We start from the raw sequence: 22,418 nt of genomic DNA on the forward strand, positions 1-22,418 counted from the left end.
TCCCCAGCGCGCTCAGGCCCGCGTCCGCGGCGGCAGGAGCCGGAGGAGCCGAGCGCAGCCTGGCGTCCGTCCCCAGGCGGGCCCCGCGCCGCTCCTCCTCGCGGCGGGCGGGACTGTGCGGGGCGCCGCCCCGCGGCCGCAGCTCCGGGAAGCCCAGGGCGCTGGGCGGGGATCGTGAGCCCGGGCGGCGGGTGGAGCCTGAGCCGCGCCGCCGTGGCCAATCGCGCTGCTCCGGGGGAGGAGCCCCAAAGGGGGAAAAGAAAGTGCGGCGGAAAGTAAGAGGCTCACTGGGGAAGACCGCCGGGATCCAGGTCTCCGGGGTCCGCTCCGGCCGGAGGCGCGGAAAGAAGCGGCGCCCGGCGACACTGCGCCCAGCCCCGCTGCCTGCGCTGCGCCCGCTCAGCCTCCCAGGAAAGGTGAGTCTCGCGCCGCCGTCAGGGCGCAGAAGTCACCGAGCCGCAGAATCTCGGGGTGGATGGGTTCTTAGAGATCGTATCGTGAAACCCTCCTACTTTACACAAGGGAACACTGAGGCACAGAACGAGGCAGCGGCTGGGATAGGTCGCACTGCTAGTTGGGACTGGAGCCTGGATTCGAACCCAAACGTTCAGAGACCCATCTTTGCTTTGCAGGGCTTTAAGTAACGCAGCTGTGGGACGTCCGCTAGTTGCTGCCCCCATGCTCAGCCCTCTGAGGGATATACCCCTGTTTTCCTTTTCACTTCACCGCCCCCTCCTTGCTACCACTCCCCCACCCCCACCCCCATCTCCGCCTTGGTTTCTCCAGACGCTGCTGTAAGCGCTGGGGATAGAAGGAAGCAGTGTGTCCCAGCATGCCCACTAGGTATCACGCCGCTGTCAGCCCAGAGCTGTGACAGCCTGGGAAAATGCTGCTTGCCGCTTCACTCCCTCTTCCCCTGACCTGCTTTCTCAGAAAGATGCCCCTGCCCAGGTGTCAGACCAGCTCTGGAGGAGCAAGGGGACAGGGGAGGGAGGCCGGGGCGCCAGTGACCTCCTGTGGTACTGTTTCTTCCCAGCCCCGGAGGAAGCAGAGCTAGTGGCCCTGTGGGAGGCAGGGTCTCTTCATTCGGGAAGAGCTGACTAGAGCCCCTTCCCTCTTCTAAATACTGGGAAGGGGGCAAGGAAGCTGAGTTAAAGAAAAAAAAAATCACAAACATAAAAGCAAACTTCTGCTGTTTCCTTTAAGAGCTAGTCCCAGCCTGTCTTCCCTCCACCTTCTGGTTGTGAAATTGCGAACCAGGGCGCCACGCGAAGCATTTTGCTGCTCTGCTGTACAGATCCCTGGTTTAGCGACTGGATGAGAAAGAGGACTTACCTGGGGTTTTGACTCCAGCTCTGTCATGTGTTAGCTGTGTCAACTTGGGCAAGTTATCCCGCCTTTCTGATACTGGGTTTTTGTTTTCTTTTTTCTTTTTTTTTAAATTCCAGCCGCGAAATGGAGATTTATAATGGTCACAATGAGCCCTTTGGGTAGTTGGGAGGATGAAATGGGACCATTCAACTAGCTTGTTTAGCACAGTGCCTGGCCTGGCACCTGGTTGGTTCAAAACTCATAGCAACTATTGTAAATATTGTCACATAGTAACCTTGCAGACAGTGGGTTTTCAGAAAGGTGATTTCATACTACCTTAGAGAGACATTTAAAAAAAAAAATCTGTAAATGTGGTGATTTTCTTCTTTTGAGTTTGAGCAGCTCTTGTATAATAAGAATTTTCTAAATGTTGTCCATGTGTGATTTGGATCATGGATGCTTAGCTCGAAATGTAAAATTGATGTTTCTCAGTGATGTGAATTTCCTACTAGTTTTTAGGTCAAACCTCAGGCCTGTGAACTGCCCTGATCTAAGACGTCCTTTATTGACAAAGGGGGTCTTGAAATGGATAAGAGGCAGAAAGACAAGAGGAGAAAGTTGGAAGTTGCAGCTATGTTACAGATTGTTCTAAGCCCTCTATCCCTGCTTTCTTAGGTCAGTCAAACAACCTTACATTTTTTCATCTAGTATCAGAAAACAACAACATTCTTATATATTTCTTTTGGATTGTACAGAGATGCTGCTAAATTCAGACCCTTCTGGACACAAACTTGTCTTATTTAAACATGAACACACAGATATTCACATGTCTTCCTGTATTATTGGTATTTTAAAATTAAAATTAAATGGATTCCCTCCTATACTCATACCTTAATTATGACAATTGATTTTATTCTGATGCACTTCATACAATTATTTACTGCTATCTACTGGTTTTGCCATAAGTCCTTAAATTGAGTGTCCAGCATTTGTATTTGGCTGCCTCCTTCACAGACCATAGCATTTGTATGTAGTATTGATAAGTGCTTGAGAGCAGGGTGTGATATATCTTGATGGAGGATAAGAGCCCAGTGGTGCCCACTTAGGTACCTCCTGCACCAAGCATTTGTAAAGGATGGGATCACCTGCTTCCATCGACTTGTTCCGTGTACATGCATTATGATGAGCTGGCTGGGATACATCTGAATGTGTGCCTGAGAGACAGGGGCCATGTGGCAGAAAAGGAAAATGTTCAAAATAAGGTCAGATCATGAGGGTGGAAGAGAGATTAAAGCTTAATTCCCTTGTTCTGGTTCTTCAAAGAAAGATCAGTCAATTATACCTTTTATTTTTACACAGATTGTTACTGTTACTAAAACCATATATATGTGTAGAAGTTTAGAATTTCCAAAGTGCATTTTAGTTTATTCCTTGTTATTCACAATAGCTCTGGAAGGACATGACAGGAAAATTGATAGAGGAAGGAGTCCATGTTTTGTGGTCAGACCTACTTGATTTCAAATTCCAGTTATCATGCCTGAGTAGTTGGGTAATATTCAGCAATTTATTCCATCATTTAAAGTTTCTGTTTTATCCAGTTCTAAAATAAAAAAAAATGCTTATCTTAAAAATCTGTATAAAGAATAAATTCAGTAGAATAATGTCAAGTACAGGTAGTGTATAGGTGCTCATTAAATGATAACTCTTCTTAGCTAATCTCAACTTATTGAGAACATAACTGGAATGAGACTCAGCTAAATGAAAAGTTGCTAGAGGTCACATGTTAGTATATTTCAACTCTGGGAATACAGTTCACACCTTTTCATGTCTAGTTTAGGGCATTTCTGGTCACACTCTGTTTCCTTGCCAATGAGATATTTAACAATTTACTTCAGTTATTAGGTTGGACTTTTTGGTTGGTTACTTCAGGATATCCTTTTTGTTGAAAAGTGGGCATTTCCTTGCTGAGGGAACAATCCTTAAGCACAGTTCTGTAGAGTTTAGTGGGGCCAACTGCCACAAGAGGGAATTGAAAGCAATGGTCTCTAAGAAAACCTTCCTACTCTCCTGTGTTTGATATATACAGCTTTGATTCCTAAGAGAAAGGGTACTAACTAAGAAGATATAAAGTACAGAGTTATGTCACTCTTTTCTTCCTGTTGTGAGTGGTTTCTTCCCTCTGCCATCCTCATGATAGTTCAAAGGCTGGGAAGAAGCTTGAGCAACAAATGTCATGCATGTCCATCGCATTATTCAACTTTCTTGGACAATTTTGTGAGTACTAAGGTAGACAGAACAGTGTGCAAAGGAGGCATTTGCAGAAAGAGACCACTGCTTAATGCTGGTGCTGATCACTTGTCTGGAGTTTCAGTCCTTGCGGAAAGTGATGGTTGCAGGCCTATGTAGGAAGATGAAAGGATCTGTTTCTGGTCCACGCAGTGGGGCTATTCATCTATGGAGGCTCCTCATAGGCCATTAGATCCCTTTTAATTGTAGCAAGCACACAGGCTTGCAAATGCAGTTGTAGAAGAAATGTTTTGCTCCTTGCTTTTGGGATTTTGGAGCATATGTTTGCTTTTGCCCAAAGGTAAGTAGTTAGTATCATCTTACCTGGCACAGTTAGGAAAGCAGAATGTGGCTAGACGATATCAGAGGAAGTAGAAAAAAAAAAAACTAAGATTATCTCCAGCCTATACACAGCTTCATTTGTTGCTCAACTTCATTAGGCTTTTGCTGGTGACACAGATGTAGGATCTGGTGAGTCACTGTTGCCTTGCCCATGAAATATTAAAGAGAGCCACCTACTGTGCTCTTTGCCCATTTTGGAAATGGTTCTGTATAGAAAAAATAATGAAACACTGAAGAACAGGAAGGTTACAGAACATTTGGCATGTGATATTCTGAGGGATGAATTCAGGTTAGCCACTCATTTGATGCTTCGTTTTTTGTTATTTTTATTTATTCATTTAGAAACTGAGAATGCATGATTTACAGAGATAGGGTTGTTAGGAGACATCCCTTTAGTCCACCTTCATTCTAACTATCTCTGGCAGCTGTGGTAGTGTGGATCTCAAGAGTCTGACTGAAATCTGAGGCAAGTTATTCTGTAGGGATGATCTTTTGGCTCCACAGCTAGGAAATAGGAACACTGATGCCTCCTTAGAAGCTTAAGTCCCTATTTATTTCAAAACCTTATTCATAGAAAGCATTTAATAAACACTGATTCTGTCTTCTGCCAACAACTCCTTCAATGTATTTGTCTGTTAAATGATGATCGTCAAAATTTAACAGCCAAATTTACTAGTCTCCATCGTTATTTGTGCAGAATGTCTTAAATATATCATCTCATTCAATCTTCACAATAATCCCGTGTGTTTTTTTTAAGGAAACCGAGGCTCATAGAGTTATATAGCATGGCCTATGTGTTAGTCTGTTTTCATGCTGCTGATAAAGACATACCCAAGACCGGGCCATTTGCAAAAGAAAGAGGTTCATTGGACTTACAGTTCCACATGGATGGGGAGGCCTGACAATCATGATGGAAGGCAAGGAGGAGCAGGCCTTGTCTTACATGGATGGCAGCAGGCAAAAATGAGAGCTTGTACAGAGAAACTCTCCTGTTTAAAACCATTCAATATTGTGAGGCCCATTCACTATCACGAGAACAGCATGGGGCAGACCTGCTGCCATGATTCAGTCATCTCCCCCTGGGTTCCTCCCACAACATGTGGGAATTATGGAAGCTACAAGATGAGATTTGGGTGGGGACATAGAGCCAAACCATATCAGCCTATGTAACAGCACAAAGCAAGAAATGATGCTGAGACTCATCTATGTATTTTATTTTAGAGCTAGGAAGAATTTCCAACAGTTCCACCTCTGGACTAGAACGGAGGACTTAGACTAAGACAAATGACCTACCCAGTCATCATCCTACATCCTCATCCTGGTATTATTTTGCCTGTGACTGAGAAATGTCTTTATCTTTGGACCTAAAATGTGGGAGAGCTGAACTAGATGATCTCTAAATTTCTTCTGCTCTAATGCATTGTGTGTCTTTAAGATTCCTTTCAACTTTGAGATTCTGTAATCACATCTATTTGCAAAAGTTAAAGCTAAAATGGGGAAAAGGGAGTAAAAAGAAAATACCCTTATTGTTTTATGCCCTGGAGATGTGTTTTTCTGAACAAAGAAGGGTAAGAGAAGTCAGCATTTCATCAGCACATGTACTTTTGTCATTCATTTAAATACAAGAATAACTCTCAGATATGTATTCTTATATCCCTGTTACAGATGAAAGAACTGAAGCTCAGATAGACTTGCAGACGTGCCCAGGGTTATCCAATTAGTGATGACTGGAACCTGTGTGTGCCTGAATGCAAAGCTTTTTGGTCCACTACAGCGTATTTACTAGACACCACACCATGAAATCTGGAAACTTATATAACCAGATTTGTAAATGACCCTCTCTGTATCCTCACACTACACTATCTTAGCTTCTGTCTCTTCTCCTCTTCTTCTACTCTTTCCTTTCCAAACATGCTGCTCAAATCCTTTCTTGATTCTCTCCAGCTCACAAAACCCCTTTAAATGCATATAACATCTTCTATCTCTATTGTGATTTTTTTTTTTTAACTGTGGCCCAGTAATTTGTAATTTGCAGCTTTATTTTTGTTCATCTCCATTGGGCACAGGGCAGAATAAACTATGTCATCAGCTGAGAGACTTACAAACTTGTCCCTATCTATCTATCTATCTATCTATCTATCTATCTGAATTGTGCATCGATCATCTTTCTATCTAGCTCTATTTATTAGTGAAGTTAAAGAAAGATAAAACATATTAAGCCCCTAGCTCTTAATAGTTGGCTCCTAGAAGGCACTTGGCAAATATTCATTCCTCCCTCTCTTTCAGCACTGCTGTTTACCCAAATCATTACTCATTTAATGAGTTTCAGATGGAGAGGGGGAGTATATTGAGTAGATGCCCCAGCTGGTCTAAAAGAATGTGCCACAGTTTGGCAAACAATTGGGATGGCAAAGGATAGGAAATGAATGTGATATTTACCTTCCAATATCAGCTGAGGAGATGGTTTATTCTGCCCTATGCCTAGCACAGTGACTCATATGTAAGAAGTGCAAAATTGAGTGGATGATGGGTTCATATTGTGTCAGTAGGCCCAAAATGGACCTTCTGGATTTCTCATGCTTTATCAATAATATTAGTTATGTCAATGTTTGCCTCTACAGATTAATAAAGCAGTTTTAATTTCCTTTAATTTTGTAGTCACAAAATCAGATAATGATAAGGAGCCATAGGCTGTAAGAAGGTTAGACATTACTGGCTCAATGATGGGAAAACCCATTTCTATCCCAATAATAAAGGGAGTTTTGCAGAAAACACAGTGAAGGATGATGCTGAAGTGCATGTTTGCATTTATTGACAGCAAGAGGAGTGTAAAGTGTCATAAATTGTCAGAGAGAATGTAGGAAGTTTCCGTTGAAGTGGGCAGCCGCAGCAAGTCTCAATCTGAAGATTTCTAAAAGCATTGAAGAATTTACATCAGTTCAACTATTATTTAATATAATTGGCATTGGTTGAACATATGAACAGGTAACCTTTTATGTCTAGTTTATATCCACCAGATGCTTGTGATTTCTACCCTTCTGGCACAAAAGTCCTCATAATTACACGGGCTTCCTCCTCTGCCAATCAATGCTAATGGCAACAGAAATGAGAAGCAGTCATTTTATAAGCTCTGATGTCTGGAAATGTTCCTTTCATAGATAGCACAGTTTCTTACGCCAGTATGGTTAGATGCTACCACAGCTTAAAATTGTGTTTCCATAATATAGTGGACTTTGACCTCTAACTGATGTGCCTGGGTTTGACTTTAGCCAAATTATTTGATCTGTCTTTGCCTTATTTTTATGATCTGTAAAATGGGAATAATGAACCCATTTTGTCAGGCTTTCGGTGTCAGTCAAATGCCATGACATTTATTAAGAGCCTTGTCCATAGGGATTTTATCCTCTATTACAATTAACAATAGCAATGAAAATGATTTCATTGTGTGCCCAAATGGAACTAAGTTAGGAAAAGAAAGGCCCAGGTTGAAATAATAACAGTTTTTATTTGTTTTTATATAACTTTACGTCCTCAAAATGCTTGTTATTTTATATACAAATATATACACATATAACATTTTTTTTTACAGTAATTCTGAGGTAGTCAGGGCAAGTGTTGCTAACGTTTTTACATCCTGAGTCTCAAAGGGGCTACATATTTGCTACAGCCAAGCAGCTAATAGTGGAGCTAGGACCTGAACCCTAGTTTTCTAACTCCAATGTTATGTGTTTTGTTTTGTTTTGTTTTTCCTCAGTCATCAGCCCTGGTCCTGATTAGTGGCTTTTCCTTCTCTAGACTCCTTGTTTTCACCCCAAAAATGAGGAATTTGAAAAATGTGCTGTCTGAATTAGAATGTTTTATAAAGCAGTGACTGTAGAACAGTGTCTTAGGAGGTATCTCATTGGCCTCAGTGAGAATTACAACTGAGTACTGCACTGGGAGTCAGATCCATAAAGACAGGGTATGTCATTTTTTTTTTTTTTTTTTTTTAAGGCGGGGTTTCACCATGTTGGTCGGGCTGGTCTTGAACTCCCGACCTCAGGTGATCCGCCTGCCTTGGCCTCTGAAGTGCTTGGATTACAGGCGTGAGCCACCGTGCCTGGCCAGGACAGCTTATGTCCTTAGGGATGCCATTCTGCCACATTCCTCTGACCTGCAGACCATTCTCTATCTGCCTCATTCCCTTCAGAATCCAGGTTTGGGGTTGGGTAGAAAAAGTAGATGAATGGGTTAGGCACATGGGCATTTAATATTTGAGAAATGAAAATGGATTCTTTCTTAAAAAAAAAAAAAAAAGCAAGCTCTGTATTGTCATTAATCTCCATAATCTTCTACAACAAAATAAAGGATAAAATATTTTTGTTTAATTTGAATTCTAGCATTATGAGTATATATTTTTTGCTTTCTTCTTTGGAGCTTTTAGTGCCCACAGAAGAAGCTTGACTCTCCTTAAAATACGAGTTCTTTCTGTTTATAGAAATGATGGAGATTTGAGAGTGGTAATACACACTAAATAGCACTTTTCTGGAAGATTGTACTTCAGTTTCCCAATTGCATAGTGAGACAGTGGTGGTGGCAGCAGATTGAATGGATAGAGAGGATAGTAAGAAGTAGGCTGGCTTCGGAAGCAGGGCTGGGTTTGAATTCTAGAGACTGCATGCTTAGCCTTTCCAGACTTTGTTTTCTCATCTATAAAAGTCTATAAACATGCCCTGCCCTTCCCTCCCTCCCTCCCTCCCTTCATTCCTTCCTTCCTTCCATGTATGTATGTATGTATGTATGTATCTATGTATGTATCTATCTATTATCTTTCTATCTCTATTTGATAGTAAGGTTAAAGTAAGATAAAATATATTAAGCCCCTAACTCTTAATAGCTGGCACCTGGAAGGCACTCAGTAACTATTCATTCCTTTCTCATAATTCAGCACTGCTGTTTACCCAAAGCCTCACTCATTTGATGAATCTCAGATAGTGAGGAGAAGTATATCAAGTACAGTAGATGCCTCAGGTAGCCTAAGAGAATGTGCCACAATTTGGCAAACAATTGGGATGGCAAATGATAGAAAACGAATGTAATATTTACCTTAAAATATTGCAGAATCTTTCATGCATAGGAGGAATTAGACCAGTGATAAATTGTAGTGCATGGATCTTCTACATCAGAATCATGTGGATAGCTTCTGAAATGAGTGAATATCTAGGGTTTCTGCACTGAAGTCCAAGAATCATTGGATTAGAATTTTCAATACCAAGAGGCAGGATATTGTAGGGATTTGATTTGGATTCAAATTCTGCTCCATCTGTGTGAACCTAAGAAAGTTATTTAACTTTTCTATGTTACTCATTGGGTTGTGGGAAGAAGTAACTAATTTAATACATATGAAGTGCCTAAAACACAATTTTAGTTAAGTATATAAGCCAGTCTTTGAAATACCTTGTATGACTTTAACTTAAATTTTATTTACTCTCTGACCAAATGTCCTAGATAACTATATGACTAAGTCTTTCATTTTCTTGAAGTCTTTTTTCAATATATTCTCAGGGAAGGCTACTTGGGTTGCTTGACTTTGCAAGGGTTGGTGTAGGAGAAGCAGGAGTAGGGCTGCTTGCTCTCAGAAATCCTGATCTCTCTTACTCTACTTTATTTTTCCTTTATTCTGTGGCATTGGTACCATATAAGATTACACTTACTATTTTATTATTTTGTTTAGTCTATTTTTAAAATTTAACTTTTAAGTTCAGGAGTACATATGCAGGTTTGTTACATAGGTAAATGTGTGTTGTGGGGGTTTGTTGTACAGATTATTTCATTGCCCAGGTATTAAGCCTAGTACCCATTAGTAATTTTTCCTGATCCTCTCCCTCCTCCCACCTCCTACCCTCCAGTGGGCCCCAGTGTGTGTTGTTTTTCTTTATGTTTTCTTGTGTTCTCATTTAGCTCCCAATTCTAAGTGAGAACATGCAGGATTAGGTTTTCTTTTTCTGTGTTAGTTTGCTAAGGATAATTGTCTCCGGCTCTATCCATGTTCCTGTAAAGGACATGATCTCATTCCTTTTTATGGCTGCTTAGTATTCCATGGTGTATATGTACCACATTTTCTTTATCCAGTCTACCATTGATGGGCATTTAGGTTGATTCCATGTCTTTGCTATTGTGAATATTGCTGCAGTGACCATATCCATGTGTGTGTCTTTGTAATAGAATAATTTATATACCTTTGGGTGTATACCCAGTAACGAGATTGCTGGGGTGAGTGGTATTTTTCCTTTTAGGTCTTTGAGGAATTGCCACGCTGTCTTCCACAATGGTTGAACTAATTTGCACTCCCACCAACAGTGTATAGTGTTCCTTTTTTCTCTTTAACCTTGCCAGCATCTGTTATTTTTTGACTTTTTAATAGTAGCCCTGGATTTCTCTAATAATCAGTGATGTTGGGCTTCTTTTCATATGCTTGCTGGTTTCATGTATGTCTTTTGAAAAGTGTCTGTTCATGTCCTTTACTCATTTTTTAAATAGGGTTGTTTTCTTTCTCGTAAATTAGTTTAAGTTCCGTCTAGATGCTGGATATTAGACCTTTGTCAGATGCATAGTTTGCAAAATTTTTCTCACAAAGCAAAGGTTTTCTGTTTGCTCTGCTGATCATTTCTTTTGTTGTGTACAAGCTCTTTAATTAGATCCCATTTGTCAATATTTGCTTTTGTTGCAACTGTTTTTGTTGTCTTCATCATGAAAAATCTTTGCCCATTCCTATGTCCAGAACGGCATTGCCTAGGTTATTTTCCAGGGTTTTTGTAGTTTGGGGTTTTGCATTTAAGTCTTTAATCCATCTTGAGTTAATTTTTATATAAGGTGTAAGGAGGGGGTTCAATTTCAGTCTTCTTTATATGGCTAGCCAGTTACCTCAGCATTATTTATTGAATAGGGAATCGTTTTCTCATTTCTTATTTTTCATTTCCCCTCTAATATGCTGTAATGTCCACGAGGACAGGGACATTTTATTTGCTTATTGCTGTATCCCAGGTGCCTAGAATAGTTTCTAGCAAATAGCAAATGGCCAATAATAAATCAAAGATAAATAAATAAATGTACAGATAAATATTAGTGTGATTATTTGTCTCCAAGAAGTAGAGATAGAACTGAATAAGACAGTAAATTATACATGTAATATTGAAATTAAATTTGACATAAATATATGCACATATACACACATACATATACACACTTACATACATATACATATGTATATAGAAGTGTATGTGTGTATATTTGGAATGCTTATTATATATTTAAATATTTAAATAATAATTTATATCTATATATATGTATGCATGTGTACATGTATATATGTATATGTAAAAATAAATATAAGTATTTATTTATCTATATAGTTAGGAGTTTTTCAAAGCTACCTGAGGAAGCAGAGATGTTGAAGTGTTTACTTGTTAGGTTGCTATAGTGATAGGGAGAAAGACAAAAATATATACATTTGAGTAAAGAGGCAGCAGACAGATGAAATACAAGTGATTTCAGGATAAGAAATGAAAGGCTAGGATTAAAACAGCAACCAACATTGGAGGGATGCAGAAGAGGAACCGTTTTTATGTAGAGTAGTCAGAGAAGCGATCTCCAAGAAAGTGACATTTGAACTAAGGCAAAAGCCTGAGAAGGAGCCAAGATAGGCCTGAGGTCGTCATTGAGGGTGGTGGGTCAGGCAAGAGGGAGAGAAGAGCTGAAAATAAGGTTCTAAGATGGGGGTGGCTAGGTCAGACTTGTCTTGCAGGCCATGGTGAGGAGTTTGGATTTTATGCAAAGCGTAGCAGGGAGTCACTGAAAAGACAGAAGCAGGATGATGACCAGGTCAAACGTATTTAGAACCTTGAACAGAGAGGAAGGAAAATAGAACTTATTTAATAAGATGAGAAGATCAACTGCTCTGATTTCATCATGTAGACTGTTACGAACAGATGAGAAAGACAGTTTGATTTCACCGATGTTTCATTCATATCCTGTCATTCCCGTTAGAATGTTTCAAAGGCGAAAGCGAAAACCCAGCTAAAATGGGGAAAACCTAGGTATGTATATGTGACTTTGCTTTTTCTCAAATGATACCATTCTTATTTCCAAATGCATTAAGTAATGGATGGAAATGTATGCGCTATTGCTCAATTCAATTCAGCTGGAAAATTTACTGTTCTTGTAGGTGTTTTATGTAATCAATTCCCTGAAACATTGAACCTAGAGCTATTTCCTTATGAAACCTCAGCTACCAGTTTCTGAAATCTGCTGTAATGAAGAGTAAGCATGTGAAAGGCAAATTTAATTCCATACATGATCAATGTCTTCTTTCTGACTTTACAATTTAAATGGTACCTAACTCTTCAAGAAGTAGCTTACAGGTCATCTCTTCTATGATGTGTTTACTGGGCACAAGCACATATAATCTCATGCATACCTCTTCACAATATGAGTTTAAAATAGCTTGATAACATATGCCAGACTCTATTTCAAATTTTCTATAAATAATTTCTTTTTGAAATCTCAGAATTACTGTATGTGGCTGATGAAGTTATCATCATCATTTTACACAAGACAAAACTGAGACCTGGAGTCACAGAGTTGATCAGTGGTAGAGTCAATATTGGAACTTGAACAAGCTTAATCATTACATTATTCTGCTCTTTGATTGTAAATAGTAAACCTGCAAATTTATTCACCTCTATGTGTCCCACTTACTTTGTGGTACCTTATATGAAGGAATAGTTCAATAAGTGTATTGAATCAGTGAATTAATCCATGACCTGTTCTTTCAAGTTGTATCATTTCATTAGCAAATGGTGATACAAACCTGGGTTTTAGACCAAGACAACCTAGGTAGGCAGAAGGTACTCACTACCTCTGTGATACGGTAAAATTACTAACATTTCTAAACCTGTTTCTTCATCTGTGTTGTTGGCACGAACGTAGGGCTGTTGTGAGGATTAAATGAAATATGCATGTAAAGCACTTAGCACAGTGCCTGGAGCATAATTAGTTCTAAGTCTATCTGAACTGTGTTTATTATTTTTTGAACTAAAATAGCCTCCCCAACATGATTACAATTACGTACCAGGCTGTTTTTTAAGTTGTGCTTGTTTTATTAACTTTCCTTTAAAAATCAAAACCAAAGAGCCAATCATATAATCAGTGATGTTAATTTTCTTCCAGGGCTCATTCTGGCACCCTGTCCTCAGCGGAATATGCAGTGTGGGTTCTGAAAGGCCCTCCTATAGGAAGGAAGGCCAATTCAGGGGAACAACATGAGAGCAAAAGGCGCTGTGTGACCATCCTGTCTTTCACCTCCAAACATCTGACGTAGCTACCGGCAGCACTTCCAACCTTGCAGTCTATCTCCCCAGCCTGGATCTACCTTGCTGGAAAGTTATTTTATATTCCAGTGATGGTCCCAGAGCATTTTGGGTAACAAGGGAAAAACAGCAGAAGACTAAAATTTTGCCCAGATAACACATAATGAGGTTAATTTACAGAACTTGCCAGAGGTTTAGGACCTAATATCGATCCTGTACCTCTTGTGTGCCAGCAGCTGTGCTGAGTGTGTTAGTTTTATTATCTCATTCAATCCTTACTGCAGCCATATACAAATTTAAATTTTAGTTGTAAACCAAATTCACAACTAAAAAATAAAAATAAAAAGTGACATGCTTGCCTCCATGTGTTTTTGGCAGGGCTGTGGTGAGAAAATCAAATACTTCTTGTGTTTTGCCACATTCTTCTTTGAAAGCAAATTTTGCAGGGTTACAACACCTTCAGAGTCTCCAGGGACCTCCCCTGCAGTGAAGACATGTTTGGCAGATAAATGAGGCAAAGGTTGTATGTGGAAGGCAGGAAGCTTCATTCCAGTTGACAGTTTACTTTGACCTGGAAGAAGCTAGTAACAATGAGCTGAGTTCTATTTTGTGGATTACAATTGTGTGTTTCTTTGTAGAAAACCAGTATGGTGCTTATGGGCAATTTTATTTTTTTCGTTCTTGTTATGGGATGTTTAAAAGGTATAACTTTTATCCTTCTACATTTCCCAAGTAAAGTTGAGATGTTTCAATATTCCTGACACAATTTGATAAATTATTTTAAGAAAAGGTGTACACACACACACACGCACATGTGCATGCATACACATACACACAAGAATGGTGTCTGATTCATAATTGGCACTCACTATATATTTGCGGAATGAATGCATGAGAAAATAAATGCATCTCCTATTTCATCTTTCTCTCTCTGAGAATGAGAGGTGCTGCAGGATTTTTTTCGTGGCAAGTTTCAAAATATACCTTTCTTTTTAAATTTTTGCTTTAAGAATAATTTCAGAAGGAGATTATTCTAAAATATGGAGCATTACTTAATCTTATTTATGCAGGACAGTTAATTGGAGTGTGCCATAATTCCACTGGAATTTATTGAGGTGAGATCATTTACTTGTATACTAAATGGTCCCAGACTGATAAACTGTTAAATTTGTGTAGTCTGATTTTCATAAATTTGCTGGCCTTTCTTTCTCTTATTGTCTGCTAGCTCTTGTTGCTTTTGGCACATCTGGCTCTCCATTCCCCATGCAATTAACAGTTTCTACTTTACTGTAGCCCAGGGAGCTAGGTAATAAATTTGTTGGACCATGCATATGGTAAGAATACACAGCATTGGGCCAGCTGTGGTGGCTCACACCTGTAATCCCAGCACTTTGGGAGGCTGAAGAGGGTGGATCACCTGAGGTCAGGAGTTTGAGAACAACCTGGCTAACATAATGAAATCCCATCTCTACTAAAAATACAAAAATTAGCTGGGCTTGATGGTGGGCGCCTGTAATCCCAGTTACTCAGGAAGCTGAGGCAGGAGTATTTCTTGAACTTGGGAGGCGGAGGTTTCAGTGAGCCGAGATCGTGCCACTGCACTCCAGCCTGGGTGACAAGAGCGAAACTCCATCTCAAAACAGAACGAGAAAAAAAGAATACACAGCATTGAATGTGGACTAGAGAGACTCTTTTCCAAGGTAAGGAAATGAAAAGTTATGGCCATTGTAGAAACAGTCTTCTTAGAAGTGAGTTGATACCACACATAGTTACACTGGGCTTCAGTTGCTTGTGTTAATAAAAAGGGAGTATTGATTGGGATAATTCACTTACTCTTTTGGACAATAAGCATTTTCTGAGAAACTTCTGAAGGCAAGAGACTGGTGAGATATAGAGAATTAAAAAAGCAAGTACACAAACCCAACTGAAAGATAAAACATACACAGGGTTTTATAATACAATTTATGCAGTATTTCAAATAGTATAAAAATATATAACGTATCTTGAAAAGACGTATGATATAATAAAACATTTGGTGTTTAAAAGGAAAGACAATTCTGTAAATCAGGAAAGGCTTTATAAGGAAGTTGTATTTAAAGTAAATCTTGAAGTGAACAGGTTGGACATAGAAAGATGGGTAAGGAGAAGTGGTAAGTGAATTATGGTCTGACCAGGGGTGAGTAAATGATATGGATTGTGAGACTTATCAGAGAGAGCTACAATTGTTGGAGAAACTGGGCAACTGAAGGCCTAGGACAGGATATTTGGGAGATCAGAGAACAGTTATGACCAGAAATCCTGAGAAGGCCCTGGGTAGGAGGGCTGTTGAAGGCTGTTGCTTCTGCCTGTCAGACAGTCAGAAAGGAAAGCTGGATGTGAGGTGGAAGAGGACAGATTGGAGCCCATGAGTCCCTAGTCTGATGATACAGGTGTTCTGCAGAAGAGACTGGTGTTCTTAGCCATGGAATTTCACATCTGCCTGGCCTCAGACTTGGAGAAGTTTAAAGGGAAGATCTGGCAGGAACTGAAAGAGTGGTGGACATGGCTGCTCCCCATCTAGGAGGTGAATCAGTGATCAGCAACATGTGTGAAGTGTAGTAGTACCTAGAGGTCTAGACAGACCCTCTGAATGAACTTCTCTATGGGCAACCCTAACTTGGAATTACAGAGAGAGTAAGGAATTCTAGGAAACATAATTCCAATTTAACTATGTTGGCACAGTTAAGAAATAGAAATGACTTTTGTCTTAGAGAAAGGGAAGGTCATGAAAACATAAAATGAAAAGGGAAAACAGGCACCTTCCCTGGAGAGTCCAGTTTGACCAGGATCTGATGAGTGAATACTAGGATCACTGAATGCAAGCAGGCACTGTTTTTTAGGGACCTTAAATGCTCTGTTAAGAAATTCATACTTAATCCTATAAGATATGGAGACACTGAATATTCTTGAGTAAGGGAGGGACAGTATTAGATCTGTATTTTAGACAGATCTGGCATTGGGTGTCAAAGTATTGGAACTTAGAGAGGGAATAAGAGGGGCAAGTGATAAGGATTCTATTATAATAATCAAGGCAGGAAATGTACATTCCCAGAGCTTTCTTCTGTTCTCAATTAATGAGGTGACCCAGAGTAATCATAAGATGTTCAGAACCATTCTGGGAATTAAAAATGCTAGTGTACATTGCAAGCCAAAGTGATTTCACCTTTGGCTACTACTGTCACCTCTAATGCCCTTATGGCATGCCTAGATAACTCTTCTTTAAAATTCCCTGGTAAGTTTGCCTCTAGTAGATGAAGAACAAAGAGAAGTGTATGTGCAATTAGAACATCAGCTTAAACGAAATTGGCTTATGCAATCATGTCAGTATCATTTTGAGAGAAGAAGAGATCCTATAAAAGCAAGTACTTATTTTACGTAGTAAATTAAGACTTTGGGGATTTACTGAGTGGTAGCAACAGCATTCCCTTATGTTTGTCCAAGTGCCCAACAATTTACAAACCACTTACATGTTCGTTATCTCATTTGATTTGATAATAGCGCTGCAAGGTCAGTTTTATCTGAATTGTTATAAGTGAAAAAACTGAAGCTCACAGGCTGTGATGACCATCAAGTGGCCACTTAGCCCTTGATGAATCAGAAAGGAAAGCTGGACGTGATGTGAAAGAGGACAGATTGGAGCCCATGCATCTCTAGTCTGATGATACAGGTGTTCTGCAGAAGAGACTGGTATCTTAGCCATGGAATTTCACATCTGCCTGGCTTCAGACTTGGAAGAGTTTAAAGGGAAGATGTAGCAGTAATTGAAACAGCAGTGGGCTATGTCTCCTCACTGGTGTTCTATATTCAAAGGGCATCATTCTATTGCTCACTCTTCCATTTCATTCTATACACCACTGCCTGATAATCTTGGGACACATCTTTGTTCATGCTGTGTCCTTGTTCTAAATCCATTCATGGCTGGGCACTGTGGCTCACACCTGCAATCTTAGCACTTTGGGGAAATGAGGTGGGAGGATCGCTTGAGCCTGGGAGTTTGAGGTTACGGTGAGTCTGGACTCTGCCACTGTACTGTACCCTGGGCAACAGAGCAATGACCTATCTCTAAAAATAATAATAATTTAAAGAAATTCATCCACAGTTTTTGAACATCCTCACTTTAAAGATCCCTTTCCACCCCCAAATCAGGCTTTTTGTAACCCAGGTGTTACAATTTCAGCTGTTCTGTTTCCTCACTTACCTGAAGTATTTTTACTGCCTTTCATCAATGCAGAGAACACCAAACACAGGGTAAAGAGGAAAGGGTTCTTAACAAAAGCATATCTGAGTGGATACCTTAACATCCTCAGGAAATCTACACATCTTTGAGTTAGGTCATTCCATAAGTCTTCCCTGTCAGCACTTCCTGGCACATACTCCTGAATGTTTTAGAAACCAGCCATATCTCTTGGCTTCCTACTTGTCAAGACACAGCTGAAGTTACTCACCTGTCTTGACTTATTTAAAACACACTTACACTCACTGCTGTATCACCTAAGATTTCAACAGCCAGCAGCAAGTGAATTAAGAAACCTTAATATATCCTTCCTTCAATGCACCCTGGCAGGGGTTTTTCCTCCTAAAGAGATTCCCTAGGGCACATCAAATCGGGTGACTACCCCGGCTTCTTGCTTTGGGGAATCTAGGGTTTTTCTGGTTAACGATGTTGAGACATGGACTTAGGGAAACAGGAGGAGGCCTATAGAAATCAAACTTTTGGTGCTGCCATTAAATGGAGTATGTGTAATTGTTCTCAAAGAATACTAGTTTGCTGGGATCAAAAAAAGCTAAGCCTCTGGCTTTGCAGAAAGGCCTCAGAGCAATATGCTGTGTTTATAAAGTCAGCCAAACCTATCTGTAACTGGCTTTCTAGTTCTGGCACGGTGCACTTTCTGGTATCATCTGCCGCTTCTCTTGCCTTTGTTCTCACACATGAGTTTTGGTGTAATTTTTCTCTACCGGATATGTGGGCTTTCTGCTTCCTTGTATTTGGTGCAGTATGCAGGGAAAGTTTGGGAGAGTCAAAGGCAGGTCTAGTAATGAGGGGGAAAAAAAGTTAATAGCTAACAAATTGAAGTGCTTACTGTGTGCCAAGTGCTTTAGGAAATTACCTCGTATAATCATCTTACCTAATTCCATGAGCTGCTTTACTGACCCTGTTCACGAATAAGGAATTGAGACTCGATATAGTTAAGTAGCTTGTACAGCTGTGGAGAAGGACCTGCACCCAGGTCTGTGTGACTGTAAAGTTCATGATGAAATCTTGTGCTTTGTCTCCATGTGCTGAGGTGTGCCATGTATCCCGGGGCCCCTATCCAGTTTGCTTAGATGTACAGCTGAGCATCTTGTAACAGGTGGTTAGTTACTGCTCTGATTTGTCTGACAGTTCCCTAGAATCTCAGCTTGGACTGAGCCAGCCCATTTGCGTTTCTGGTCTCTTATTGCTCCCTTTCTCCTTTTCCAATTTTTTTTTTTTTTTTTTTAGGCTCAGACAGCATGGGAGATTCTTTAATCAACTGATGAGATTTGTTTCTGTTTCAATGACATTCTTACTTCCTCAGTGCATTTTTCTCGCTTTGAGGGTTGGAGAGGGGAGTAGGGGAACAAGTACTTTCGAAAAACTCTAGTCTCCTATTTTTGAATGTATGATCTATGACGTTATGGAAATGCTTTGAAATACTGGAACCACTGTATTGAATGCCCATAGGTGTCTGTGAAAGAGGGAAGCATATGCCCAACGTGGCTCGAAAGACCTCAACCAGGATGAGTAGGTTGAAATGACAAGGGATCTGGGTCCAGCTCAACATAAAGAGACATTTATTACAATTAGGGCCATATGAAAACTAAATTAGTAATGAGTTCACCATCGCTAGAGATATTAAAAGAGGGCCTAGACATCTACTTGGCAAGGATGTCACAAGGAGATTTGAATATTGGAAAAAGGAGTTTGAATCAAAATGACATTTAAAGGCCTTTCCGGCCTTGAGATTCTGTCTTGAATTCACTTAGAAACTTTATATTGGGAATAAAGGTTTCCCCTTGTTATAATTAACACCAACTAGTGATGTCTCCTCCTCCCTCCCCCCTGTGCTTCCCCTGTCCGAACAACCACTCGATTTAAGAAGAGGACTTAGGATGAGGAAGGATGTGGTTCCTTCCCTCTTGGCAGCACTCCGTGTCAGAATGGAAGACTTGTGTCTGGGCCTGGCACGGTTCCGTCAGGCCCTCTTACCAGCCCAGTCGTGTCTGTGACCAGAGCACGTGGGAGGTGCACATCCGTGTTGAAAAACCTCCCACTGGTTGCCTGCTCTGGATTTTTGAAATAATTCCTGATGAATGCAGTCTTGCCCAGGCCAAACCTCTTGGAGGAATGATGACACACCCCGAGACAAGTCCGAGTCGGACCAGACAAGCATCCCCTGAAAAATACTCCCTTTGCAGTTGGCAGCATATGAGAAAGCGTCTTTGAGAGCTGTTTCTTCTTGCTGTTTCAAAGGAAAGCCGCTTGCAGGCCAGGATGTCAGGAGTGAAAAACTCTTTTTTTTTTTTTTTTTTTTTTTTTTTTTTTTTTTTTTTTTTTTTTTTTTTTTTTTTTTTTTTTTTTTTTTTTTTTTTTTTTGGTCTATTTTTTTCTTTTCTTTTAATTGGCTTACTACTCATTTGAAAGCTCTGCTAGTCAAATATGATAATCCTTTGATTTAATGTCAGGATGGAGACAGTTCCCTGGTTCTTGAAGGAAAGAGTGTTGCAAAGATAGGAAGTCTCCAGCAGCTGATTAACAACTTTGAAAGAATGAAGAGAAAGATAGAAAAACTGGCAGTGGGTCCTGCTGATCAGTGCTGCAACTCAGAATGAACACTGTTTTTCAATTAAATAATCTTTCTCCTCAAGATTTACAGAGACGTCCGTAATCTCCAACCCACTTAATTGTTTTAAAATGTAATGTTACAGCTCAGTATGCTTTGCTTAGATCTACCATTTGTGGATATTTCAAACTACGAAGTTTTGTTCCTTATAGAAAAGCTTCAGAAATTCACCAGATATTTTAAGTCAGGTCAGTCCAACTGTTCCCAGGAAATAAAGATGTTAAGAACTTCACAGCTGTAAAGACTCCTTAGGGATCTGATCCAATGCTGCCTATAGGACGTTGGGCCAAGATTTCCCATGTACACCATAAATCTTCACAAAGTCATGGGTAAAGAACAGCAACTTCAGCTCCTTTTGCAGCCTGATCATTGCTTCTGGGCCCAAGTAGCTGTCTTCTTTTGATATAGGACCATTGCCTGTTTAGACATGACTCTTTTTCCTGGATACAAATGGTGTGTTATTTTTAGGGGACAGTTATATTTCTTAGTAGTTTTCAGAGTTGGTAGACAGGCCTGAACTGGGAGTCAAAAGCCAGCTTCTTACATTTGCACTAGTGAGTTATTGACCTCATGAAAGTCACCTCTCTTTCCGGGGCTTCTATTTCCCAATAGTGTCCCAAATAACATTATTGACTTCTGAGGTCCTTTCTGATTTTCTAGATGTCATCTTGATAAGGAGATAGATGGAGCGTAAGATAATTAAAAAAAAAAAAAAAAAAAAAAAAAAAAAAAAAAAAAAAAAAAAAAAAAAAAAAAAAAAAAAAAAACCCAGCAAAGTGAAGTGTGGGGCTTAGGAAAATAAGAGTCTCCTGTTTAAAATATGTCTCAGAGAGCCTTTGTGCAACAAAGGTTCCAAATACAGGAATCTTAGACTGTACTATATATTGCAGGGTATAAGGATTTTCCATATTTGCCTAATTTCTATTTGCTAAGATCTGACTGGAAACATGAAAAATAGTCACAAGGAAGCTTAAAGAGTCTCACATTCAATTCATTTGTTTTACTGGCAACCCCGAGGCCCTTGCCCTGGAGCTCCACTGAAACTTGAACTCAAGTCTCCTGCCTGCTTGTACAGTGTGCTTTCAAGTACACTGTCTATTCAGTTTCTTTCACATTGATGAATACTTACAGAAACAGTCAAGCTACATTTTGAAAGTTAGTTAATTCAAAGCAATAGAGTTTCGTGGTCAGCCGAACATAGAAGCAAGGAGATTTGCTAGTTTTGCATATATATGTGACTTAGTTTCCCTATTATCCACATGTTGAACATAAGTTCTTGTTTGTACAGCTGTATTCCTGGCCAACAATTAATGCTATTTTTTTTTCTTAGGTTTTAGAAGATCTACATTCTCAAAACAACAACAATAGCAACAGTTAACTGTGACTTATAACTCGTTCTCAGCTCCCCACCAGGGCCACTTACATTCACATTTGTGATCACAGTATTTCTTAAGGTAAATCTTAGTTCTCTGAAAATGCTAAACAATGAGTGTCTTCTCATTCAAGTTTCAGTTTCTACTTACCAATCTTGTAATTTTGGAGTAGCCACAGATACAATGGCATAAGATTCATGTATCCCGGCTTAATAGCTCCAATGATTTCTAAAAACGCACTAACATTGGATCAATCATGCTACGTTTGTGCTTTTGTTTTTCTGTCTATTAAGTGCTGTGGTTGGCCCAAAGTCTTTCTGAGGTCTCCTATGATCAAGGATCTTGTTTTAACTATTTTGATAGGTTGTCTTTCTCAGACATATTCCATACTGCACTGCTATTGTATAGCAAATACCCTGAGAAATTATATTCATTAATAATTCAGGGCTGTGATTTTGAACATAAATAACTTTTCACTGTGCATAATGATGTCCCCAGAACCTACTGAAATATGCAAGACTCTAACATGAAATGGCCCCAGGGCCACATGTTACTAGTTTTTGCTTCTTAGGTTTCTTTTCATGTTAGGTGTTAGTAGGTCAGCTTTCTCTCTGACATCAACATGCCTACTTATAAAAGCCATTTGTCCTTCCTGCAAGTTTGTGACTTATTATCTGCCTAGGAATAAGGACTCAGATAACCAAGTTGCTGTCTGAAGATCTGTACTATAAATAAAGTTGATTAGTTTTTAAATGTTTTTTAAGTTCATGCATCCTAGTTACCGTTAGCAGCTCTGGTTTGTCTAGCTGTTGGCTATTGGTATTTACTTGATAATTGACACTGTCTAGTAATTGGAT

At 39.8% G+C, this 22,418-nt stretch overlaps 1 protein-coding gene across 1 annotated transcript in view; it reads left to right on the plus strand.

Moving 5' to 3' along the window:
* The first annotated feature begins 204 nt into the window (after positions 1 to 204).
* The window catches only part of LOC108318528 (interleukin-1 receptor accessory protein-like), a 98,843-nt gene continuing 76,629 nt past the window's right edge, over positions 205 to 22,418 (plus strand). The window contains exon 1 of the mRNA XM_037746092.1: positions 205 to 416. The gene's annotated coding sequence lies outside the window, so the exon portion shown is untranslated. The remainder of the gene's footprint in view (positions 417 to 22,418) is intronic.

Source organism: Cebus imitator, unplaced genomic scaffold (genome assembly GCF_001604975.1).
Source record: "Cebus imitator isolate Cc_AM_T3 unplaced genomic scaffold, Cebus_imitator-1.0 Scaffold220, whole genome shotgun sequence".
In the NCBI taxonomy this organism is placed as follows: Eukaryota; Metazoa; Chordata; class Mammalia; order Primates; family Cebidae; genus Cebus; species Cebus imitator.